The following is a 26,918-nucleotide window of genomic DNA, read 5'->3' as shown; positions in this document are numbered from 1 at the left end:
TATAGGACAGATGTCAGAGGTAGTTTCTTTACTCAGAGAGTAGTAAGGGTATGGAATGCTTTGCCTGCAATGGTAGTAGATTCGCCAACTTTAAGTGCATTTAAGTCATCATTGGACAAGCATATGGATGTACATGGAATAGTGTAGATTAGATGGGCTTCAGATTGGTATGACAGGTCGGCGCAACATCGAGGGCCGAAGGGCCTGTACTCGCTGTAATGTTCAATGTTCTATGCTTTAAAGAGGAAATTCAAAACTTAGAGCATCCTTTACCAGAAGACATTGGAATCATTCTATGTTCAACAAAGTTTGTTTACACTCATTAATGATGATCTACAATCCAAAGTATTCATTTAGTCATTGTTTGACATTGAATAAGTTCCAAGCACAGTAACATAGAATCCCGACAGTGTGGAAAGATGACATTTAGAACATCAAGTCTGAACCAAAGCTCTGAAGAGCAAACTATCCAGACCCAGGCCCCCACACTATCCCCATAAATCTATATACATCATGGTTAACTCACCTACACATTTTTGGACTGTGGGAGGTAACTAGATTACCCAGCAGAATCCCATACAGACACAGGGAGAGTATGCAAACTCCACATAGACTGTCAACCAAGACTGGAATTGAACCCATGTCTCTAGCACTATGTGATAGCAGTGCCAATCAATCAGCCAACATGCTACCCTCACATGAATTGAGTGACTGTCTGGTATAGAGAAATCATTATAGTGATCATTATGGTTCCATTATTATTCATTATACTGGTTATTAATATTCATTATTATAATTAGCTGTTGTGATGTAATATAATATTTTATGGATGTAGGTTTGCTTGCTGAGATGGAAGGTTTTGTCACCATATTAGGTAACATCATCAATGAGCCTCCGGTGAAGAACTGGTGTTAGTGACCTGCTTTTTATATAAATAAATAGAAAGTGGGTCACAAACACCTGTGCTTCACCAGAGGCTCACTGATGATGCTACCGAGTATGGTGATGAAATGTCTGAAAACGAACTTTCCGGCAAGTTTTGAGAAGATTTGCAGCTCGTGTTGAGGTTCCGAATGTAGGTTTTCTCGCTGAGCTAGTATCCTTACATACAGATAAGGAAGGACACCACTTCGACTGGGACAACACAGCCACCTGAGGACAAGCCAAAAAGAGACACACACGAGAATTCCTAAAAGCATGGCATTCCAACTGGAATTCTATCAACAAACACATTGAGTTAGACCCCATCTACCACCCCCTGAGAAAAATAATAAGAAATGACATCACCACAGGAAATGGCATCACCACAGGAAATGACAACATCAACCCAAAGAAACCCAAACATATAAATAGAAAGCAGGAATCATATACAGTGCTTCACCTGAGGCCCACTAAAGATGTTAGGTAGGAGGGTGACGAAATCTCTGGAAATGAACCTTCCAGCTCAGCGAGCAAACCTACATTCAGAACGAACCTTCCAGCTCAGTGAGCAAACTTACATTCAGAACCTCAACCTGAGCTACAAATCTTGTCAAAATAGTATTTTTATCATAAGTTTATATATTATTATAGTCCTCTCATCTCTGCCTTTCGCCCCTTCCTCCTTGCTCTCCCTCATCCTTCACTATCTATACCTTGCATCTTCACTTCACCTATAGTCCCCCTTTGTCTATTTGCTCCCATCTCTCCTCCCTTTCAACCTCTCCACTCCCTCACATTGCCCCTTCACCCCTCACTTTCCTGAAACCTAAAGGAGGGAGGCTTTGGGAAGGGAAGGGAGAAAGGGTTCCAAGCCTGTAGGTGGGGACAGTCCAGAGCCTGGGAAGGGATGGAATGTCCTGAGGCTGGGGATAGGTTAACCTGTGACCAGAGTAGGGTGAAGGGATAGTGGGAGTGAGGGCAGAACAGAGGGTTGCAGTCCCAAGATGTGAGCTGGTTAGAGAAGAGGTCATAGTACCAGGACAAGAAAATGCTGAAGGAAGATGTGGTATAGACCTGAGACAGTGGGAAGAATAGGTATGGAGTCCCAAAATAGCAGGATGATTGGTGAGAGGAATACAGGCAGATAGGATGTTGTAGTCCTAGGATTCCAACACATGGTAAGTAATGCAAACAATCCCACTCCAGTACGTTTCTGACAGGCCTGAATGGTCCCATCTCTTAACAAGGTAAAGGATAAAGTGATTTGGTGAAGAATTGGAAGGGTGGGATGAACTTTGGGATTGTAATTCTGAGGCACACTTTGGTGGCTGGGCTTTTCTTCAAATGTTTCTATCTGTGATATGGTTTTACATTTTTCTTATCTTTTCCCTTTATGTGTAAATCCTTGCTGATGGCTGGTTTTCTTAGGCAAATATTGCAGCCTGGAGTTTGCGCTGGACCATACCTTGGGCTATGGAATCTCTTGCAAGGAGTTGAGTTGAGCTCATCATTGTTCTTCAGGTTGTAGCAAGTTGGCAGCAAGGGTTGTCCAGGTTTTTTTGATTTCTTGGGCTACATTACCCTGCATCTTGCGCAGACTGGAGTTAGTAGGAAGGCAGATCCAGGATTTTGATCTTGCAACAGTGAATAAACAATGATATAATTCCAATTAGGATGATACGTGGTTTGCAGTATAACTGGAACATGGTGGTGATCCCATGCATGTGCTGCCCTTGTCCTTCTAGGAGGTAGAAGGAAGATGCTGTGGAAAAATCCTTACCAAGTGATAAGATGCTAGATTTCATATTTTATTTCATACCATTACATTTAATTCCACTGTGCATTTAAGTTGTCTTATTTTGCTGATTATCACCACATCCCATCCCCATCATAGCCACCACCAGTTTCTATGGTAAACTGTTTCTTGTTTAATTCCCAGAGTTGTTCACCTTGATGGAATCAGTACAGTTGGACTGGGGAATGATCAGAAGGAAGGCTAATAGGCCAGTGGAAATGGAGGGTTAAAGGAAGCCCTTGAGAAATATTTTGAAAATATCCTGTAAGATTTGTTTGTTTTGTTTGTGTCATAATATTTAGGAAGCTGTATAATGTCTATGCCTGATTCCATACATTTAACAAGCTGTGATCACTTTCAAGTATTAATGATTGCTTTCACAAACTTTACAAGCTGTGATGTCTTTCAAACTCTATCGTGATGTTAACTGAGCACTTAGTCTGCAATCAAGAGTCATTCTAAATGACACCATTTGATTTCAGATGATGCAATGACCACTTTGGAGCCCCATCAAACATTGAATCAATGGCTAGGATGAGTAGCTAAAAATATAGGCACCAATGATGGAGGATAAAATTCAGGGTTATTCAAGAGGCCAGAACTAGAGGAATATTGATATCTCTGAGGATTTGGGACTTGAGATTACAGAAGTAGAAAGCGGCCAGGCAGGGTGGGGTGAGAATTTAAATCGGCAATTTTTTTACTGGGAGCCACTGTAGATCAGCCGGCACAAAGGTAATCAGTAAGAAATATTTGTTATGAATTAAGATGCTGTCTTGACTGGAAAGAAAAATGGCATAGATGATGGTTTCAGCCAAAGAAGAGCTTTGGAAGACTCAGTGAGGAGGAATGTTGCAGAGGTGGGAACAGGCAATCTTATTGATAGTGTGTGAATGCGTTTGAAAGCTTATCTCCGGGTCAAAGAGAACACCAGGCCATCAAGCAGTCTGATTACCAAGCAGTTGCTAGGGGGCAGGATTGGATTGATGGGGAGGGAGCTGAGTCTGAGCTCGGGACTGAAGTTACATCTTCAGTCTTCCCAATATAGACTTAGAAGAATGATAAAATTTCTGACAGTTTAGCAACCATGGAGAATCAAAAGGGAGGAGTTAAAGAGATATAACTGTATGATGTTGGAATTGATAAAGTGTTTTCAGATTATGCCTCTGAGAATTAAATATTAGAAAGGATAGGGTGTAGGGAGACACCAGAAATAACAAAGTAGGAATGAGTAGAGAAGCCATCAATAGTTGTTCTCTAGATATGATTATATAGAAACCAATGGAATCATAAGATCATAACTCATAGGGGCAGAAGTCAGCTATTTACTACATCGAGTCAGTTCCTGGTTGATCTGATAATCCTCATTTCCACTTTTTTGCCTTTTCCTCATACTCCTTAATTCCCTCACTGATGAAAATCAATTACTCAAATATATAGAATCATAAAGTCATGGAGATGTACAGCATGAAAACAGACCCTTCGGTCCACCCCGTCCATGCCAACCAGATATCCCACCCAATGTAGTCCCACCTACCAGCACTCGGACCATATCCTTCAGTTTTTGTTTAAACAGTTAGCTTTAGAGGGATGGCAGTGAAGGCAGTGCAATGTTCCTCCTGCAACATGTCCCTTCCTATTCAGATACCTACCCAAATGCCTTTTAAATGTTGCAATTGTACCAGCCTCCACCAATTCGACTGGCAGCTCATTCCATACACGTACTATCCTCTGTGTGAAAACGTTGCCCCTGAGGGCTCTTTTATATCTTTCCCCTCTCACCCTAAACCTATGCCCCCAGGGAAAAGACTTTGCCTATTTATCCTATCCATGCCCCTCATAATTTTGTAAACCTCTATAAGGTCACCCCTCAGCCTCCGACGCTCCAGGAAAAACAGCCCCAGCCTGTTCAGCCTCTTCCTATAGCTCAAATCCTTCAACCCTGGCAACATCCTTGCAAATCTTTTCTGAACCCTTTCAAGTTTCACAATATCTTTCCGAAAAGAAGGAGACCAGAATTGCACACATTATTCCAACAGTGGCCTAACCAATGTCCTGTACATCTGCATTTTGTCCCACGTGCAGTTGAGGTAGTTTCAACAACTAGTATAGTATACCATCCATTCACCAACTTCATCCTTTCTTCAGCTGGAGCAGCTAAAGTAAACACGTGTCTAAGGGAATGGTGTGGGAAAGAGGGGTTCCATTTCATGGGACATTTGCATCAGTTTTGGAACCAGGGGATCTGTACTGATGGGATGTACACCACCTGAACCGATCTCGAACCAATGTTGTAACGAAAAGGATAAATAGGGTGGACACTAGGACTTTAAACTTGTGAGTTGAGTGGAAGGGAAAGGGAAAGCAACAGCAAGTATGGTGATAAATGAAAAGGTAAGCAGGTTAGTATGTACGCAGGAGGATTTAAGTTCAAGGCAGGCTATGAAAGAAGCAAAAGTGAAGGATAACTCAGGAGATATTAGAGATGTTGTGAATCATGATGGTAAGAAAGCTAGTATAAAGTCACTTTAGCCGAATGCTTGTAGCATCTGTAACAAGGTTGATGAGTTAATGGCACAAATCATTCTGAACGAATATGATTTGGTAGCCATCACAGAGACACAGTTGCAGAATGGTCATGACTGGGAATTAAATATCTAGGGGTACTAGACTATTCTGAAGGACAGACAGAAATGCAAGGGAGGTGGTGTAGCTCTGAAATTTAAGGACAATATCAGGGCAGTGCTGAGAGATGATCTTGACTCTGCAACACAAGGTCGAATCCATCTGAGTGGAAATTAGGAATTTCAAGAAGGAAAGGTCCCTGGTAAGCCTAGTCTATAGACCACCAAATAATAACATCACATTGGGGTGAGCAATAAACAAGGAACTAACTAATGCCTGCAAAAATGGTCCAGCTATTATCATGGGGGAATTTTAATCTGCATGTAGATTGGAAAAACCAGCTAGGTCAGGGTAGAGGAGGAGGTCATTGAATGTATCCGCAATAGTTTTCTTGAACAGCATGTAATGGAACCGATGAGGAAGCAAGCTATCCTAGATCTGGTCCTATGTAATGAGACAGGAATAATTAATTATCACATAGTCAGGGATCCTCTTGGAAGGAGTGATCACAGTATGGTTGAATTTAAAATACAGCTGGATAGTGTGAAGATAAAATGCAATACCAGAGTCCTATGCTTGAATAAGGGGTACTATGATAGAATGAGGGAGGACCTGGCTAAAGTAGACTGGAAATAGAGACTTTATGGTGCGACAGTTGATGAACAATGGAGGACCTTCAAAGACATTTTTCAAAGTACTCAGCAAAAGTATATCCTGGTGAGAAGGAAGGACTGTAAGAGGAGGGGTAATCAATCATGAGTGTCTAAGGAAATGTTACAGGCTATCAATGTGAAAGAGAAGGCGTGCAAAGTGGCCAAAAACAGCAGGAATCTAGAAGATTGGGAAAACTTTAAAGGTCAACAGAAAGCCACAAAAAGAGCTATAAGGAAAAGTAAGATAGAGTATGAGAAAAAAACTAGCACAGAATATAAAGACTGATAGCAAAAGTTTCTGTAAATATATAAAATGAAGAAGAGTTGGTAAAGAAAATGTTGGTCCTTTAGAGAATGAGAAGGAGCAGTTAGTTATAGGATATGATGCCATGGCTGAGGCATTGAACAGGTACTTTGCATCAGTCTTCACAGTGGAGGGTACTAATAACATGCCAATAAGTGACGAAGAGACAAAAGTAGGTGAGGACCTGGAAACAATTATTATTACGGAAGAGTTAGTGTTGGGTAAGCTAATGGAGCTAAGGATAGATAAGTCTCCTGGCTCTGATAGAATGTATCCTAGGATGCTAAGAGAGATGGTGGGAGAAATAGCAGGTGGACTGGCGGTCATTTTCTAAAATTTGCTGGACTCTCAGGAGCAGTCCCAGCAGATTGGAAAATAACAAATGTGACACCACTGTTTAAAAAGAGAAGTAGGCAAAAGATGGGGAATTATAGACCGGTTAGCTTAACCTCTGTAGTGGGGAAGATGCTTGAGTCTATTATCAAGGAAGAAATTGCAGTGCATCTCAAAAGAAATTGTCCCATTGTACAGACGCAGCATGGGTCCATCAAGGGCAGGTCATGCTTCACAAATCTTTTGGAATTCTATGATGACATTTCAAGCAAGGTGGATAACGAGGGCCCAGCGGATGTGGTGTACCTAGATTTCCAAAAGGCTTTTGACAAAGTGCTGCACACGAGACTGCTGCATAAGATAAGGATGCATGGGGGTAGGAGGTTGAGTATTAATGTGGATAGAGGATTATTTGACTGACAGGAAGCAAACAGCTGGGATAAATGAGTGCTATTCTGGCTGGCAATCAGTAACTAGTGGTGTACCTCAGGAATCAGTGTTGGGACAACAATTATTTATAATTTATATAAACAATTTGGAATTGGGCATCACGTACGGTGTCAAAATGTTCCGATGACACTAAGATGAGTGGCACAGCAAAGTGTGCAGAGGACTGTGAAACTTTCCAGAGGAACATAGATACATTGAGTGAGTGGGCAAAGGTCTGGCAGATGGAAATAACATTAGTAAATGTGAAGTCATACATTTTAGTAAGAGTAAGAGCAAAATAGATTATTACTTGAATAGTAAAAGGTTGCAGCATGCTGATTTACAGAGGGACCTGGGTGTCCTTGTGCATGAATTACAGAAGATTGGTCTGCAGGCACAACAAGTAACTAGGAAGGCAAATGGAATTTTGCCCATCATACCTAAAGTATTGTAAACGGGGCCTAACCAGAGGTTTATAAAGTCTCAGTAGCACATCACTGCTTTTACATTCTGACCCTCTTGAGATAAATGACAACATTACACTTGCTTTCTTCACTACAGACTCGACCTGCAAATCAACCTTAAGAGAATCCTGAACTAGCACTTCCAGAACCCCTTGTACTTTGGTTTTATGAATTTTCTCACCGTTTAGAAAATAGCCCATGTCTTTATTCTTTTTTCCAAAGTGCAAGACCTCACATTTGCTCACATTGAATTTCATCAGCCATTTCCTGGACCACTCTCCTAAACTGTCTAGATCTTTCTGCAGCTTCCCCGCCTCCTCAGAACTACCTACCTGTCCACCTAACTTCATAGAATTTCAACAGAATGCCCCCAGTCCCTTCATCCAGATCATTAATATATAAAGTGAACAGCTACAGCTCCTGCGGGACACCACTTGTCACTAGCTGCCATTCCTAAATAGAACCTTTTATCCCAACTCTCTGCCTTCTGTCAGACAGCCAATCCTCAATCTATGCCAGTAGTTCACCTCAAACACCATGGGCCCTCACCTTACTCAGCAGCCTCCCGTGCGACACCTTACAAAATGCATTTTGGAAGTCTAGGTAGATAACATCTACTGGGTTTCCCTGGTCTAACTTATTTGTTACCTCTTCAAAGAATTCTAACAGGTTTGTCAGGCACGACCTCCCCTTACTAAATCAATGCTGAGTTGTTCTAATCCGACCCTGCACTTCCAAGAATTCAGAAATTTCATCCTTAACAATGGATTCGAGAATTTTAGCTACAACCGAGATTAGGCTAATCAGCCTATAATTTTCCATCTATTATCTTGATCCTTTCCTGAACAAAGGGGTAACAATAACGATCTTCCAATCATCTGGGACTTTCCCTGACTCCAGTGATTTTTGAAAGATTACAACCAACACCTCTGCTATTTTTTTCAGCCACCTCCCTCAGAACTCTAGGATATAGCCCATCCGGGCCAGGAGATTTATCAATTTTTAGACCTTTTAGCTTTTCTAGCAGTTTCTGTTTTGTAATGGCTGCCATACTCAACTCCACCCATTGATTCTCCTTAATTGTTGGGATATTACTCACATCTTACACTGTGAAGACTGACATAAACTATTTATAAAGTTCTTCAGCTATTTCCTTATCTCCCATCACTAGCCTTCCTGCATCAATTTGGAGCGGCCCAATTTCTACTTTTGCCTCTCGTTTGTTTCTTATGTATTGAAATAAATTTCTGCTTTCATTTCTAATATTACTGGCTAGCTTACCTTCATATTTGATCCTCTCCTTCCTACGATATTATAATCACTGCCTCCTAAGTGTTCCTTACATTAAAATCATTTATGAAGTCTGGCTCATTACATTGCACTAAGTCCAGAATAGCTGGCTCCCTTGAGGGCTCCATTACAAGCTATTCCAAAAAGCCATCCTGTAAGCATTCCATGAACTCCCTTTCTTTGGATCCACCAGTAACATTTTTCTCCTCGTCCATTTGCAGATTGAAGTCCCCCATGATCACCGTGACCTTGCCTTTCTGACATGCCCTGTCTATTTCCTGGTACATCTTGCATCCCTACTCCTGACCACTGCTGGGAGGTCTGTACATAAATCCCATTATGGTTTGTTTTTGCCTTTGCGGTTCCTCAACTCCACCCTCACAGACTCCACACCATCAATAGTCACAGGTGAGGTGCTGGAAGAGTGGAGGTTGGTAAACAAGGTGCCACTGTTTAAGAAGGGTGGTAAGGACAAGCCAGGGAACAAGAGACCAGTGAGCCTGATATCAATGGTTGGCAAGTTGTTGGAGGGAATCCTGAGGGACAGGATGTACATGTATTTGGAAAGGCAAGGACTGATTAGGGATAGTCAACATGGCTTTTTGCGTGAGAAATCATGTGTCACAAACTTGATTGAGTTTTTTGGAGAAGTAACAAAGAGGATTGATGAGGGCAGAGCGGTAAGTGTGATCTATATGGACTTCAGTAAGGCTTTCGACAAGGTTCGCCATGAGAGACTGATTAGCAAGGTTAGATCTCATGGACTACAGGGAAAACTAGTAATTTGGATACAGAACTGGCTCAAAGGTAGAAGACAGAGGTGGTGGTGGGGGGTTGTTTTTCAGACTGGAGGCCTGTGACCAATGGAGTGCCACAAGGATCGGTGCTGGGTCCTCTACCTTTTGTTATTTACATAAATGATTCGGATGCGAGCATAAGAGCATAAACAGTTAGTAAGTTTGCAGATGACACCAAAATTGGAGGTGTAGTGGAGAGCGAAGAGGGTTACCTCAGATTACAACAGGATCTTGACCAGATAGGCCAATGAGCTGAGAAGTGGCAGATGGAGTTTAACTCAGATAAATGCAAGGTGCTGCATTTTGGGAAAGCAAATCTTAGCAGGGCTTATATACTTAATGATAATGTCCTAGGGAGTGTTGCTGAACAAAGGCACCTTGGAGTGCAGGTTCATAGCTCCCTGAAAGTGGAGTCGCAGGTAGATAGTGAAGAAGATAGTGAAGAAGGCATTTGGTATGCTTTCCTTTATCGGCCAGAGTGTTGAGTACAGGAGTTGGGAGATCATGTTGCGGCTGTACAGGACATTGGTTAGGCCACTGTTGGAATATTGTGTGCAATTCTGGTCTCCTTCTTTTCAGAAAGATGTTGTGAAACTTGAAAGGGTTCAGAAAAGATTTACAAGAATGCTGCCAGGGTTGGAGAATTTGAGCTATAGGAAGAGGCTGAACAGGCTGGGGTTGTTTTCCCTGGAGCATCAAGGCTGAGGGGTGACCTTATAGAGGTTTACAAAATTATGAGGGGCATGGATAGGGTAAATAAGCAAAGTCTTTTCCCTCGGCTCAGGGAGTCCAGAACTAGAGGGCATAGGTTTAGGGTGAGGGGGGAAAGATATAAAAGAGAACTAAGGGACAACTTTTTCACATGGAGAGTGGTACGGGTTTGGAATGAGCTGCCAGAGAAAGTGGTGGAGGCTGGTACAATTGCAACATTTAAGAGGCATTTGGATGGGTATATGAGTAGGAAGGGTTTGAAGGGATATGGGCTGGGTGCTGGCAGGTGGGACTAGATTGGGTTGGGATATCTGGTTGGCATGGACAGGTTGGACCAAAGGGTCTGTTTCCATGCTGTACATCTCTAAGACTCTATGACTCTATCTGATCCTATGCCATTCGGTACCATAAATTTAATTTCATTCTTAACTAACAAGGCAACCCTGCCCCCTCTGCCCACTTCCCTGTCTTTTCCTATCAGAAAATTATAAATCCTTGGATGTTTAACTGCCAGCCCTGAACCCCCTGCAACCAAGTCTCTGTGATGCCTACCACATCATAATCATTCACGATGATTTGTGCTGTTAATTCAACTACTTTGTTACGAATACTATGAGCATTCAGGTCAAACACCTTAATGCTAATTTTCTTATCCTCATAATTTCCATGAGAATAACAAACATCCAACTCACAAAGGATACTTTTTGTCCCCTAATTATAGAATCTCCTATAACAACTAATGGTCTTTTCGCTCCCCACTATGGAATGGCCTTCTGCATCATGGTGCCGTGGTCAGCTGGCTCATCCTGTCCACAGCCCTTTTCCTCATCCATACAGGGAGTAAAAATCTCATACCTGTTGGACAAGGTCAAGGGCTGAGGCTCCTCGACTCCTGAGCTCAGAATCCCCCTACCTGCCTCACTTACAGTCACACCCTGTTGTTGCTGATCACTAACTGAATTTGAATTACTTAATCTACCGGGTGTGTCTGCGTCCTGAAACAAAGCGTCCAGGTAATTCTCCTCCTCCTGGATGTGCCGCTGTGTTTGAAGCTCATCAATTCTGATCCAGACTTCTTCCAGCAACCAACACTTGCTGCAGATGTGGTCACTGCCATGCACAATGGGATCAGCTAGCTCCCAAATCATACAGCTACAGCACACCACCTGACCAGCCATCTCTCCCAATTTAATTAATTTAGACAAATTTATGAGTTAAATAATTTCGAGTACTTCTCTGTCGTCTTATTCAATTAACCAACTAATAGTAAACTTTTAATCAATCACACGATACACAAGAAATATCAATTGAAACGTCTTACCTTAGCAACACACAAGAGTCCTTTTTGTATGGTTAGAGGTGGAGGGTGGGTGGGAGACACTGCACGTGTAGTGTCTCGGGATTCAGCCACTGCCAAAATATATACCTGAAATTCCTGAGGTAAGGTTTTAGATTAGAAAATTACCTTACCTTCGGGCCACCGGTCCTCGCTGTCATTCCTCCCACTCCAACTGCTCCCAAGAAAATGAAAGAAAGGATGTACTGGCAGTGGAAGGGGTGCAGACGAGGTTCCCTTGGTTGATTCTGGAGTTGAAGGGATTGGCTTTTGAGGAGAGACTGAGTAGTCTGGGATTATAATCATTGGAGTTCAGAAGAATAAGGGGGAATCTTATAGAAACATATAAACGTATGAAGGGAATCGATAAAACAGAGAGAGATAAGACGTTTCCACTGGTGGGTGAGACTAGGACAAGAGGGCATAGCCTCAAGATTAGAGGAAGCAGGTTTAGAACTCAACTGAGAAGGAACTTCTTTACCCAGAGTGTTGTTAGTCTATGGAATTCCTTGCTCAGGGAAGTAGTTGACATTACTTCGGTAATCGCTTTTAAAGATAAGGAAGATAGTTTTTTGAAAAATAAAGGAATTAAGTGATATGGTGAAAATGCAGGTAAGTGGAGCTGAGTCCATAAAAAGATTGGCCATGATCTTATTGTTTGGCAGAGCAGAACTGAAGGGCCGAATGGCCTACTCCAGTTCCCAATTCTTATGTTCATTGAGAAATGTCTCTTGCACCCTGGAGAATTTGGACAGCTAACGGCTTGGCAATGTAATTCCCACTGTTAGAATCATAGGATCATTTAATCGCTATGGTGAGATCATTCAGCCCAGTGAGTCTGCTCTGACCCATTTAAAAGCAATGGTTGTCACCAGGATGTTGATGGTGAGGAAATTGTGTTGATCCTTGTCCACCTAGACCAATATCTGTACCCAATCCCTGTAGATTCCATGGCAGTTTTTACCATGGATAACCCATCTAACTTGCACAACCCTAGACACTACAGGATGTTTGTTCTTTAGCAAGGCAAATCCATCTAACATCTTTGGACTTTGGAGGATACCAAAGCACCAGGGGAACCCATGAAAACATGGGGAGAATGTGCAACCTCAAAACAGACAATTTCCCAAGGCTGGAATAGATCTCAGGCTCTGGTGAGGCAGCACAACTAACCACTGAGCCACCACGTCCCAAAAGGAAGGACACAAAAACAATCTCTGCTATCGATGTTACCCTATAGACAGTCATAGAGATCTACTGTCCAGAAAAATGCCCTTCCATCCACTGCATCTGCATCAATCAAAAACAATGAACTAACTGACAAAATTCCATTTTCCAGCATGTGGCCCATAGCAATGTGTGCCTTGGCACCACAAGTGCACATCTAACTACTTCTTAAATGTTATATCCAGAGGTGTAATTCTGAGGTGTGACATAGCAACACAAAAAAAATCTGTCTAAGTCCCATACTCAAAGATAAGTGATTTAATAGTGTGTAGCATTTATTCCAGGAGATCATTTGATCTGGAATAATATTGTATTAATGTCACATGGTTTACACTCTTTCGGAACACATATTTAAAAGGTCCAAGCATTGTCAGAGATAATTTCTTCAGGTGTACTAAACAGATGATGCACAAACAGATTGAATATGACACTTTGCTTTAGACATGTTTTAAATATTCTATACCTACCTGCCAACTGAAATTTTAGAGAGATACTCAACAACCAAGGTGCAGTCATATTCTTTCAGGGTAAAATCTGTTGTGATTTTGGACAATACAATTTCCTCACTATTAACATCCTGGTGACAACCATTGACTATAAACTGAACTGAACTAGCCATATAAATATAACAGCAGAGGTTAGGAATTCTACAGCAAGTAACTCACCTTCTGGCTCCCCAAAGTCTGTTCAATATCTACAACACACAAGTCAGGAGTGTGATAGAATACTCTTCACTTTCTTGGATGGGTGCAGCATCAACAACACTCAACAAGCTTGACACCATCCAGAACAAAGCATCCCACTTGACTGGCACCTCATCCACAAGCATATATTCCCTCCACCATTAACAGGCAGTCGCAGAAGTGTCTATCATCTGTAAGAAGCACTGAAGAAATTCACCAAGGCACCTGAGATAACACCTTCTAAACACATGAGCACTTCCATCTACAAGGACAAGAGCAGCATATAGATGGGAACACCACCTCCTGCACATTCCCCTCCAAGTCACTCACCAACTTGACTGAGAAATATATTGCTGTACCTTCAGTGTTGTGGCATTACATACAGAACATGGATTGTAGTGATTGCAAAAAGCAGCTTACCATGGGAAATGAGGGATAGGCAATAATTGCTAGCTAAGCCAGAGATACCCACTTCCTATGAACAAATTAAAAAAATATCTCATGCAGGTGTAGAGGTTCTTTATGTTGTGGCTATTGGCTCTGGGTCTGGTACGCTTTGCACATCCTCACTAACTTTTCAGTGTTATTGGATAGTATCACATGCTAGTCATCTCATCTGTTCTATTCTTAGATGATCTTGGTGTAGTGTGACAATATGTCCCTGCTGTGAGCTATGAGCACAAGTTCAATTTTTGTTTGAAGGTATCAGCTTTTTGAGGTACTAAGCTCATCTGTGTAAGGCCAAAAGCATCATAGAGTGCTTGAAACCTCTGTTATTGTGTCAGGTCATTCTTCAATGATATATTTCCACTTTTTGAGATCCATTTTGAGCACATTTTCCATTTTTAGGTCCACATTATCAACTTGTAGATTCAAGTGAATGTCTGCATCTTTGTTTAGTCTTGACAGTCTACTCGATGTAGGAGAAAGTGAGGACTGCAGATGCTGAAGATCAGAGCTTAAAAATGTATTGCTGGAAAAGCACAGCAGGTCAGGCAGCATCAAAGGAACAGGAGAATCGACGTTTCGGGCATAAACCCTTCTTCAGCCCTTCTTTCCTGAAGAAGGGCTTATGCCCGAAACGTCGATTCTCCTGTTCCTTTGATGCTGCCTGACCTGCTGCGCTTTTCCAGTCTACTCAGTGTATCCAAGATGACCATTTTAGTACTAGTAACAACAAAATAATATCACTTACTTGTACCACAAGTCATTGTAATATAGTTGGTGAACTTGTCAGTATGTTGCAGTAAATAATTTCCAATGGTTCTTTATTGGTTTCCACAGTAAAATATACATTGAACATATATGCATGGATTCTTGTAATGTGTTTCATGCTCGTTATTGGACTAATTGGATTGTGCTTATAATAGACTTTAAAATCCAAATGGAATTGGTTTACTATCTTGCATGGTTCACACTCTAAGCACTTTCTGTGAAGTGTCAACTTCATGAATTATCTTTTTCCTTGGTAGTAATATCCATTACTACTTGCCCTTGAGAGACTTGCATTGCTGAACCATTGCATGAAGGATTGTAAGTTCACCCACAGTGCTGTTGGAAAGGAGTATCAGGATTTTGACACAGTAACACTAGGAATGGCAATATTGTTCCAAGTCAGAATTGGTGTGTCGTTTGAGAGTAGGGAAGGGGAGATAATTTGTGGATTGTAGTATATGCATTCCTTTGGCTTTCTAAGTGGCAATCACTGTTTTGGAAAATGTGTTTGAAGAAACTTGAATTGCTCCAGTGCACTCTTCAGATGGGACATACTGTTGCTCCTGTGTTTTTAAAATAATACTTAAACTAATGTTCTAGCTGCTACTTTTCCTTCATATTGATTTTTGATCCTCATGTTGGGGATCATCATGACTGTAATAAAGGCACCCTTAGGTAATCTAAACTTGACAATTCATACTCCAGGCTCAAGACCACAGAAACATATATTAATCCACTGTGAGTGTAATAATCAGGTTTCACACAGCATCAACATAGTCACACTTTTTAACTCCTCAAATTTGTAGAGGAATGCATCAACAATTACAAGTTCTGTGATCATATTATTTCATAATGTGACACAATATATTAGGAATATAAGGGTTTTATGTTTAGCTGCATTATGATCACTAACAGCATTTTATTGAAGACTCAAGCTGTGGTATTTGTGAGTTGGGAAATGTTGCCACCACTCTTTTTTCTTGACTGGGTCCAAGGTCTATTTGGTTTACAGTGTGGAGGAACAATCACTAGCAAATGAAATCAAGTACAGTTGCGCCTCGACATACGAACGACCCTGTTCACGAACAAATCAGTTTACGAACAGGATTGTACGTAAAATTTTTCTTCAACGTATGTACGAAATTCAAGGTACGAACAAAGGTACGAACGCAAAAAGCCCGTGTGCAAAAAGCCCGTTTCATTGTTCTGCTTTGTTATGCGCGCTTTGAAGCAAAAGCTCTCGGGCCCCGCGTGCTCTCATTCAGTTCGTCTTTGGCGCGCGCGCGCTGTGAACATCGTTCGTTGCTACGTCCAAGCATTCTTATGCTTTTTTTTGTTTTTGCATTAAATTAGCCCTCATTATGGCTCCCAAGAAAGTGAAAAGTGGTAGTGATAGTGGTCTTAAGAAGCCTAAACGTATTACTGTGGAAACGAAGAAGGAAATAATAGCTAAACACGAGAATGATGCTCGCGTATCTGATCTCGCTAAGCAGTATAACATGGCGAAATCGACTATCTGTACTATCCTAAAGAAACCATTGCTTTAAGGCGATTGATAGGTAGGGGATGCTGTTTCTAAAGCGTGAACTTTTAAAATGTATTGTGACTATAACGTGATTAGATTGCCAACATGTTAAAGTGCTATTTTATTGCACGATTCTTGTATAACATGCACATGAACGTGATTATTGCATTATTGAAGAAATGACTGTAGAGACATTTGTGTTAATAAGTTGTAGTTCATCGCACAATAGCAATTTGTTACAAACTACATTAACTAGTTAGACATTGGGAGACATAGCTGAAGCATCTGTCCACTGTGAGATCCAAAACTATTCTTTCTGAATTCCCATCCAAGACTATATGATATCATCAGATTGGTGGAGCTTAATGTATTCTCATACATTAATGTTCCTAGAACAATTACCTTATACAACAAGACAAGATTGCAGAAGGGGAAAAAGCAGTCTTATCAAGGAATTCTATCTTAACTATCTTATCTTTATAACTGTTCAGATGGTCTGGTCATTTCATTGATAAATATCCTTGTTTAAATTTATTTTTGAGGTCCTTCTGAGCATTTTGAGAAGCTTCTGCTGTGTTTTTCCAGCACTACACTCTCAACCCACATTAGGGTATACTAGACCCTTCAGATATGCTTCCAACTTTAGCCTCTAAGTCTAAACATACAGGGAATTGACAACTACCATTGCCATTTGCTAAGATTTTCTGCTACACAAGATGATTGTAACTTTTTTCCAATTCTCTCCTGTAGGATTGAGTTACGTTGACTTGATTAAGCAAGTGAGAAATTAAGTTATATTTTACTTTATTGTGGTTATTTATAAAACACTTTCTATAAGGATGAAGGGAATGTGGCCTAGATCAAAAGCAAGATCATGTGTTTATGGTTTTATGGTTCCTTTTAATTGTTCAGGCTAATGTAAACTTAGACTAACAAAAAGTAATATGTTTTTACTTAAAGACACAGCAACGTTTTAAATTGGTTTAGTTACATAACTTAAAGTATGTACTCAGTCAATGTGAATTGGTTTGCATGGTTATTATGGTGGCAGGGAGGAATTAGAGGGAGGGGGAGGAGCTGGGAAGGAAGTCACGGGATGGGAAGGGAGGTTATTTGAAATTGGAGAACTCAATGTGAGTCCTCTGGGATGTAGGCTGCCCAGGCAGAAAATGGGATGTTATACTCTCTACCTGTCTACACCTATCCCCGATTCACCACCTGCCTCTGCCATTCCCTTTATCTGCAGTCCTGAAGAAGGGTTATACGTGAAATGTCAACTTCTCCACCTCCTGATGATGCCTGGCATGCTGTGATCTTCCAGTCTCCTGCCTGTCTACTTTGGATTCTAGCATCTGCAGGGTTTTTTTGTCTTTGTATGGTTATTATAAGCTTTCATTATTTTTATGCATCAACAGTTATTAAGGAGTCACACATGGATCTTTAATTATATTTTGGAGAAATACTTAGCACTATCAGTTGGGATATTTGTAGTGATAGCTAATCACTGTGAGGTGACCTTATCTTTATAAAGATATATGGAGTTGTTAAGCCACAAGGGATAAACTGTAATAAAGAGATGATCTTACAAGCGATTTGCATGTTAAGGAATGAATCATGAGACAGTAGAAAGTGATGTCATTAAGATGATTATTACTTTTAAATAAAGTAATTAGGAATTGGACAGACAATACCTAGTCAATGCAAGATTGATTAAAAACTGTTCCAGCAATAATCAGCCAATTAGAATTCAGGATGTCCCTGCACAGAAGCTAATGACTAGCAAGGGTTAATAAGTAGTAATTCTTAGTGTTTTTGTGCACAAGACAAAAAAACTGAAGACAGAAGGTGAATGGAAGAAAACATGAGACCTGTGCCCAGTCAGCCAATGTTGTGATCTGGTGTCCCAAAATAAATCAACTGAAAATCAAGAATCATATTAAATATAATTTCCTTTGTACTTGTTTTAATAAACTTAAATTCTATAAAACTTGTAAAAACAGACTGGTATCTGGATTGGGTTTAGTCAAGACTAGTAAACTTTAAGATTGTCTCTTTCATACTCAGTTTATAATTGTAATTGCGATCTCAAAAAGAAACACAAAACCAATGTTTAATGGACCGCATTGAGAATGGTAGGAGTATGTATGTTTGCATGTCCTAGGCTCACAGTGCAATCTAGTCTCCAATCATCTTAGGCATCCTTGCTGCTGACCAAGACCTCATTCTGCCAAACCGTTCTGGTATACAGTATAGAAGAATGTTATCAGGACTGGAGGGTTTGAGTTATGAGTAGAGGCTGGAAAGGCTGGGACTTCTTGCCCTGGGGTGTAGGAGGCTGAGGGGTGGCCTTATAAAGGTTTATTAAATCAAGAAAAGCATTGATAAGATGAATAGCAAAGATCTTTTCATTCAGTTCAAAACTAGAGTGCATAATTTTAAGGTGAGAGGGGCAAGATTTAAAAGAAACCTGAGATGCAACTTTTTCACAGAGAGGGTGGTTCATGTGTGGAATGAACTGCCAGAGGAAGTGGTAGATGCAGGTACAGTTACAACTTTTCAAAGACATTTGTACAGGTAGATGAATAGGAAAGGTTTAGAGGGATATGGGGTAAAAACAATGACTGCAGATGCTGGAAACCAGATTCTGGATCAGTGGTGTTGGAAGAGCACAGCAATTCAGGCAGCATCCGACGAGCAGGGATATGGGCCAAACTCAGGCAAGTGGGACTAGTTTAGTTTGGGAAACTTGGTCTGCATGGATGAGTTGGACCGAGGGATCTGTTTCCATGCTGTATGACTCTAATGATCTTTAACTCTATAACAGTCCCCATATTAAAATAATTTCTGCCTAAGCCACTTCTACCCCTCAAAATTAAGTTTGGAACTTGGTGGACCCTCCTCTCAAGAACAGCAGTCTGAAATGGCTTTCTGCTATCATTGCCCAGGAGCTTGAACATTTTGACAGTGATATTCCCACCCAAGTCCAACCCAACAACAGATCAAGAAACAAGGTGACAGTTATACCTTCTTTAGGAAAGGTTAATCAGAAGTTTATCAGAAATAGAATGTCACCTCCATATGGTTCCCTTCACCATTAGAAGCAAACTAGTTGGTCATCTAAGAAATGTTCTATACAGGCTAAATGAACATCTCTTGTCTCTTCAGCTCCTCTTGCCCGTATCTGTGTGCTACAATCCTCAGCAAGGTGGCCCCCAATACTGAATACTACTGATGACTCCAAAAAAGAATTCTACTCCAACTTAGAACAGTCCATGGAACAACCCAAGTCTCAAAGTCTGACAAACTGATCCTCTTTGGCAAATTCAATGCCAAAATTGGAAAGGATAACTCATTGTAGATGGAATCAAGTGGAGTCATCCAATAGTAACAGTACCTTGTTCCTGACATAATGCCAAGAACATGGCCTAGGAGACAAGAGAGTCTGAGTCAGTTGACAGAATGAAAAGTGACCTGGCTAAGACATGTAAGGCTTTTAGGGAATTTAACTGGGTAAATGTAAGAAGATTCTTTCTCCTTGCAGGAGAGTCAAGGACCTGAGAGCCTGATCTCAGAAAAAGGGAATTTCTTCTCTAGGGGGCTATGAATCTGTGGAATTATTTACCACAGAGGGATATGAAGGCTTGGTCATTAAATGTATACTTAATAACTAAGGGAATCGATGGTTATGGTCAAGAGGACACCAGAGTTGCCAGATCTCATTGAATGGCAAAGCTGACTCAATGCATTGAATGGTCCATCAGTTGAATGTTGATGACCAAATCATACTCTAGTGCCATAAATCCTCTTTTCTTAACATTGAGTCTACAGCCTGTCGACAGGGACGTCCAGTTACAATTATACAGGGCTTTGGTGAGACCACACTTGGAATATTATGTGTAATTTTGGCCCCCTTTTCTGAGAAATGATGTTCTGGCTATGGAAGGGGTGCCACAAATGTACATTTGACTGATTCCTGGGATGCTGGACTGGTGTACAAAGCCAGATTGAATTTATGGGGAACATATTTCACTGCAGTTTAACAGAATGAGGGAGAGGATTTCATAGAAACCAATAAAGTTCTAACATTACTCAATAGAGTAAACACAGGAGGGATGTTGCTATTGACCAGGGGTCATAGTCTAAAAATACAGGGAAGCCATTTAGGTCTGAGATGAAACATTTCTTTATCAAGAAAGTGGTGAGCCTGTGAAATTCTCTTTAGCTGTCAAGTGGCCTTTTCTAACTTGCACTAAGTTGGGTTTATACTGATGCGGTTGCAGAATGAGCAGGAACTTTCTGTGGATAGTAGAAAACACAGATACCATAACCATGTAACTCTCCTATCTACTGCCAATGATCATGCGATCTGACTGGACAAATTAATGAAAAATAAAGTTGGGGTATTTGGCCAATCTCGCAAGTATGCAAAGCTGCAAGTAGCAAATCCACTGATAATAAGGAGTGGTTTCTTTTTCTGTAGACAAAGAAGATGAAGTTCAAACTAGTATAAGAGAAATTTACCTTGGAAACAACGAAGTAAAGTTCGTAACATACAAAGGGAAGAGGAACGTTTTGTGTGCAAGTGAAGTTTGTGTGTTTTATTGACATTCAAATGTTTTATTTTATCCATGTTTGTAAGCCAGCATCTAGTATTTATAAGTGAATCAGATGTGGTAAATGTTGAAGTGTTAAAAAATATTGTGTTTCTTCCTTAGAAAGATGGGGGGTCTCCCAATGGGTTAGTGAGCAATGGCACTTAAGGAAGTGAAACTTTGATAAAAAATTTGTTACTTTGATTGTTCTGTTAGTGAACACTCATCAAATCCCTTCACACCCCCTATTATGTTGAAAGTTAGCATATTTTTACGGTTTCCTATCTGAAATTAAAACATTTTGTGGACATCTGCTTGAAAATTCCATTTTACTTCTCTTGCAGTTTTGTCTAGACTTACTTGATGAGGTACTTTGATGAAAGAAGACCTGAGATCCAATGCTCAAGTTATTTGTTTCTTTTGAAAGCATGTAAATTTAACTTTAAAGTTAAATGAATGCTATAGAGATTTAATGGGAAGCTTCCAAAGAAAAAATATGTACATAGTAAAGATTTTGTATGGATGAAGTTTACTTTAAGTTTATCCTTCCTTCTCAGATGGTGATGGCTAGCACGAGGGGACATAGTTTTAAAGTGAGGGGGTGATAGACATAAGACAGATATCAGAGGTAGTTTCTTTACTCAGAGAGTAGTAGGGGCATGGAATGCACTGCTTGCAACAGTAGTAGACTTGCCAGCTTTAAGGGTATTTAAATGGTCATTGGATAAACATATGGATGAAAATGGAATAGTGTAGGATAGGTTGGCTTCAGATTGTTTCCACAAGTTGCTGCAACATCAAGGGCCGAAGGGCCTGTACTGCGCTGTAATGTTCAATGTTCTATGTTCTACCTGTTTTCTGAAATTGTGATTTTGCTGTAATAAGATCAAAGGAAATATTAGGTTAAGTGGGAATTGAAATAAAGTGTTGTGAAGATGCTTTTGAATCCTGAAATACAACAGGGATTTTTGGTCCTTAATTTCAAAATGTGTCTTTTTCAAAGAGGACTGCAAAAGAGGCAAAATCACTTTGGATATAGGTCCAATAGCTGCCTTGCAGAAGTTCTGTGTGGGATACATGAAGGTACAAAGAAACATCAAACAGACTGGACAACAATCTCTGGTGACTACAAAGATTACGAAGGGCTGACAAATCCCTGCAGATTATACCCCAAACTGCAGACACATTTTTGTGATTTTTCCCATTGAAAAATACGTAAGCACAGAGGTTAAAAAGCTAAGTTTAACTTTTCCACAGCATGCTAGTGGGATTGAAAATTCTCGGTTGTGTCAGCCTGGATTCAAGCATTAGCACGCTGTGAAGGTCACAGCTGAAGAACTCTTCCCTGGTCACCCTCTATTGCAGGTAAAGACCCTCATTTATTCTGAGTGCTAGAAGTCAGCTAGCTAGTAACCAGACAAAACAAAACCAGACAATAGAAGAACTCTCTTATCCTGAATACTGGAATTCAATCATGATTGAATGGCATCAGAATTATTGAATGTCAACCAATCTGCAAAATTTAGGATTATGATAAACACAGCTCAACTACAAATGTCAATGCTAATAACATCTACAGCAGCAGTCACAGCACTCAACGTCTGCTCATTGCAAACAATTCAGGACTGATTCGTATATTTGTACCTGTACCCAGGAATTTAACCATTTGAGATATCTCATCTTGAGCCATAACAAATTGGGGAACCATAGTTGGGTTTTGGACATAACACAAAGTAAACGTCAGTTATAAAATTCAAGTTAAAATTTCTGTTCAAAATTACAATTTGAATGGAATTTTGTTTTTATTAAACATGTGATAGTTTTAATCCAGATGTGAATTCACACTTGTGTGCTAGTTTTGAGATTGGATGCAGATGATTAGAACTAAAAAATACTTAAGCTGTTTTTTAATCTCAGGAAACAAATGATAATTTGGCAAAAAAAGAATGAAAACTTGGGGGAGAAAAGGATGATTTTGAAAAGCAAGGAACTTTAAAGTTTCAAGTTTAGACAAGTTGTTTTCTTTGTTGAAGGTAAGCAAAGGAGTGTAGTTTCTTTGTCTGAGTGAACTGGTAAAATTAATCACTTCTTAACGACAGAAATAATTAATTTGCTCTTGGCCAAACTGATCCTTTGATTTATTTTTTAATAGGTAGGATATGCAGTGACAGTACAACAAGCAATTCCTAACATCTTTAAAAATCAGAGAACTTTATCACATGTGGTGAAAATTTAGACTGAAGGCCTTAACTTTTTAAAAATGTTGGCTTAGACTGACTCAAATTTGGTGTTATTTGTTAACTTGTGCAACTTAAAACATTTGTAAATTAGTTGTTGCAAACTCCCTACAACTCTAAATATTTCTGTCTTTGATATGTTGTCTTTTTTTAAGCAAACATTTAGGCCCAGAATATTTATTTCTGAAATTTAAATGGATAATTGAAATTGATGTAGTTTGTTGCTCTGTACATTCAAAAGAAGTAGGAAATTAATTTGAGTTTAAAGCAGATAGATGAAAGTTCAAATTTTAAAGGAAAATTTGCAATAAATAATCTGAGTGGTAATAGATTTCTGAATATCAAGGAAGTATCTTTCTATTTGATGAGAAATAAATGGAACATATAATCAGGTAATGATCGTACTGTTTGAAGTTAGGATCATTTCTATGGAAATAATAATAGTATGATTTAGAGGATTAACTAGTGAAAAGTAATTTAAATTAAATAACAAGAGCACACGTATAATTTATTTTCATTGCGCTGGTATGTTAATAGCTTGGGAATTGACCATGCTCCAGTAATGGATAAGGGATGCTGTTGGATTAGGTGATTTATAGTGAAGTTATAATGAATAATAATATATTTTTATTATCATTAGTTATGGAATGGAAATCAAGATTTTAAGAAATGCAAAGTTTGGAAAGAAAAGAGGAACAAAAAAATGAGATGATGGAGGACGAAGATCTTTTCGATAGGCAATTTATAGGTTCCAAGAATGCTCTTTAGAATGGTTAATTAATCCTCACAAGAGTTAAATATCACTTTACAGTATGAAAGTGTAAAGGTGGTGCAAGTGTTTTTTGAGCGACTGGAAACCTAGCTTCCATTTTAATCAAGCTTGGGTTAATACAGCTGTTGGAAAAGAAATCATCACCATCTGTGGAATAAAAAAAGGCATGGAATCAGATTCCTGCAAAAGAAAATTTGTTCTTGTTGTGACAGTAAAGTTTCTTCAATATTTGTTAAAGAGTGGGGAGATGGAGTTAAGGGAAAACACGTAATTACAAATTAGATTGAAAATCATGAATAGGATCTGGTATCCATGTAAACTTAGTGAGAGTCAGAATGTATAGATTTGACCAATAATTTGGTTATTTTCTCTTGGTCATGTCTGTGTCCTTGTCTGAGGGTTTTTTTTTAACAGATTGAAATCCAATTGATGTACTGACCATGATTTTAGATTTTTTTATTCGCACCTGGAACATAGATATCCCTGTCTGGGCCAGCATTTATCACCTATCACTAGTTGTCCTTGAGAAGATGGTGATGAGCTGTCTTCATGAACACTGCAGTCCATGTAGGTAAATGAACAATGCTGTTAAGAAAAGGATTCCTGGGTTTTGACCCAACAACACTGAAAAATTGGTGATATATTTCCAAGTCAGGATGTTGAATGGCTTGGAGCTAATGGTATTCCCATGTATTTGTTGCCCTTGTGCTTTTAGATGGAGGTGGTCATGGGTTTGGAAGGTGCTGTTTAAGGATCTTTGATGAATTTTTACAGTACACCCTGCAAATGGCACACATTCCTGCTATTGAGTGTGGGTGTTGGTGGGAATGGATACTTGTGGATATGGCAGGTTGCTTTGTCCTGGATGGTGAGATGCTTCTTGAATGTTGTTGAAGTCGCTCACATCCAGGCAAGTGGGGATTATTCCATCACACTCCTGACTTGTTCCTTTTAGATGGTCAATAGCTCTGGGAAGTCAGGAGGTGATTTCCAGGATTCCTAACCTTTGACCTGCTCTTGCAGCCACAATATTTATATGCCTGTTTAACAGGACTGGACAGGTTAGTTGAAAGAAGGATGTTCGCAATGGTGAGGGCGTCCAGAATGAGGGGCCGTAGTTGATTAAGGATAAGGGAAAAACCTTTTCAGAATGAGATGAGGAAAAATTTCTTCACCCAGACAGTGGTAAGGCAATGAAATTCACTACCACAGAAAGGTGTTGAAATGTTATGTACTTTCAGGAAAAAGAGGAAGGTATTGGTCTTGTAGCTAAAGGGGTCAAGGGATATGGGGAGGGGAGGGCAGGTGCAGTGGTACTGAACTCGATGGTCAGCCATGACCATATTAAATGACAGAGAAAACTCGAGGGGCCAAATAGCCTACTCCTGATCTTTCTATGTTTCCATGTTTCTGGTCAACGGTAACCCTCAAGAAGCTGATGGTAGGGAATTTAATAAAATCATTGAGTTCTGGATGTCGGTTTGCTCACTGAGTTGGAAGGTTTATATTCAGATGTTTCGTCACCATACTAGATAACATCTTCAGTGAGTCTCCGGACAAAGCATTGCTGATGATTCCTGCTTTCTATTTATATGTTTGGGTTTCTTTAGATTGGTGATGTCATTTCTGGTGGTGATGTCACTTCCTATGGTGATGTCATTTTCTGTTCTTTTTCTCAGGAGATGGTAAATTGGATGGCAAATTCTTGTGCATGAGTATTCCTAGAAGCACGGCATTCCAACCAGAACTCTATCAACAAACACATTGACTTGGACCTGATTTACCACCCCCTGAGAAAAAGAGGAGGAAATGATATCACTATAGGAAATGACATCACCACAGGAAATGACATCACCAACCCAAAGAAACCCAAACATATAAATAGAAAGCAGGAATCATCAGCAATGCTTCGTCTGGAGACTCACTGAAGATGTTACGTAGTATGGTGATAAAACGTCTGAACATGAACCTTCCAGCTCAGCGAGCAAACCTACATCCAGAACCTCAACCTGAGCTACAAATCTTCTGAAGACTCACTAACCTTTGAGTGCCAAGGGTCCTTGATTAGATTACCTCTCATCGATGATGGTTAATGCACAGCATTTGTATAGTGCAAATGTTACTTCTGACTTTTTAGCCCTAGCTTGGAAATTATCCAGCTCTTTATGCATTTGTATATGGGTTGTTTCAGTACCTGAGGAATTGCAAGTGGTGCAGAATGTTGTGCAATCATCAGCAGCATCCCCACTTCTTACCTTTTAATGGAGGGAAGGTCATTGATGAAGTAGCTGAAGATGGTCTGGTGTTAGATATCGGACAGATGTCAGAGGTAGTTTCTTTACTCAGAGTAGTAGGGGCGTGGAATGCAACAGGAGTAGACTTGCCAACTTTAAGGGCATTTAAATCGTCATTGGATAAACTTATGGATGAAAGAGAATAGTGTAGGACAGATATGCTTCAGATTGGTTCCATAAGCTGGCACAATATCGAGGGCCAACGGGCCTGTAATGCGCTGTAATGTTTGATGTTCTATGTAAGACACTACCCTGAAGAACACAGTGCAGAAATATCCTGGAGCTGAGATGACTGAGATATTGTGTCCATGAAGGGAAAGTACTTGTTCTGATAAACTTCTATAAAACCTATGATAAACAGATTTGTACCTAGAATATGTCTTGTAGCTAATCAGGACTAGAAAACATTTAGATTGTCTCTCTTGACTGAGTCTATAATTACAATTGATTTAGGTCTGTTAAAATTAAGCTGAACCCCAAAACCTTTTGATATAGTCATAAAATTATTTTGAATGTAAAAAGCCGCAGTAGTAGTAAACTATAGTTTAGTTGTTCGTGTGCTTTTTTTTCAGGTTTATTTAAGAGATAGGATACCTCAGTTCTTTCATATTTTTGCCAAAGAAAATCATTCTGAGGCAAGGCCTCTAGCCTCTAGTTGCTTCCCAAATGAATAAAGTCTCCATTTAATCAGAAGTTCTTGTGTTATAAACCAGGA

The sequence above is a fragment of the Chiloscyllium plagiosum genome, chromosome 1 (assembly GCF_004010195.1).
Source record: "Chiloscyllium plagiosum isolate BGI_BamShark_2017 chromosome 1, ASM401019v2, whole genome shotgun sequence".
NCBI lineage: Eukaryota > Metazoa > Chordata > Chondrichthyes > Orectolobiformes > Hemiscylliidae > Chiloscyllium > Chiloscyllium plagiosum.
This window is presented reverse-complemented; position numbering follows the sequence as displayed.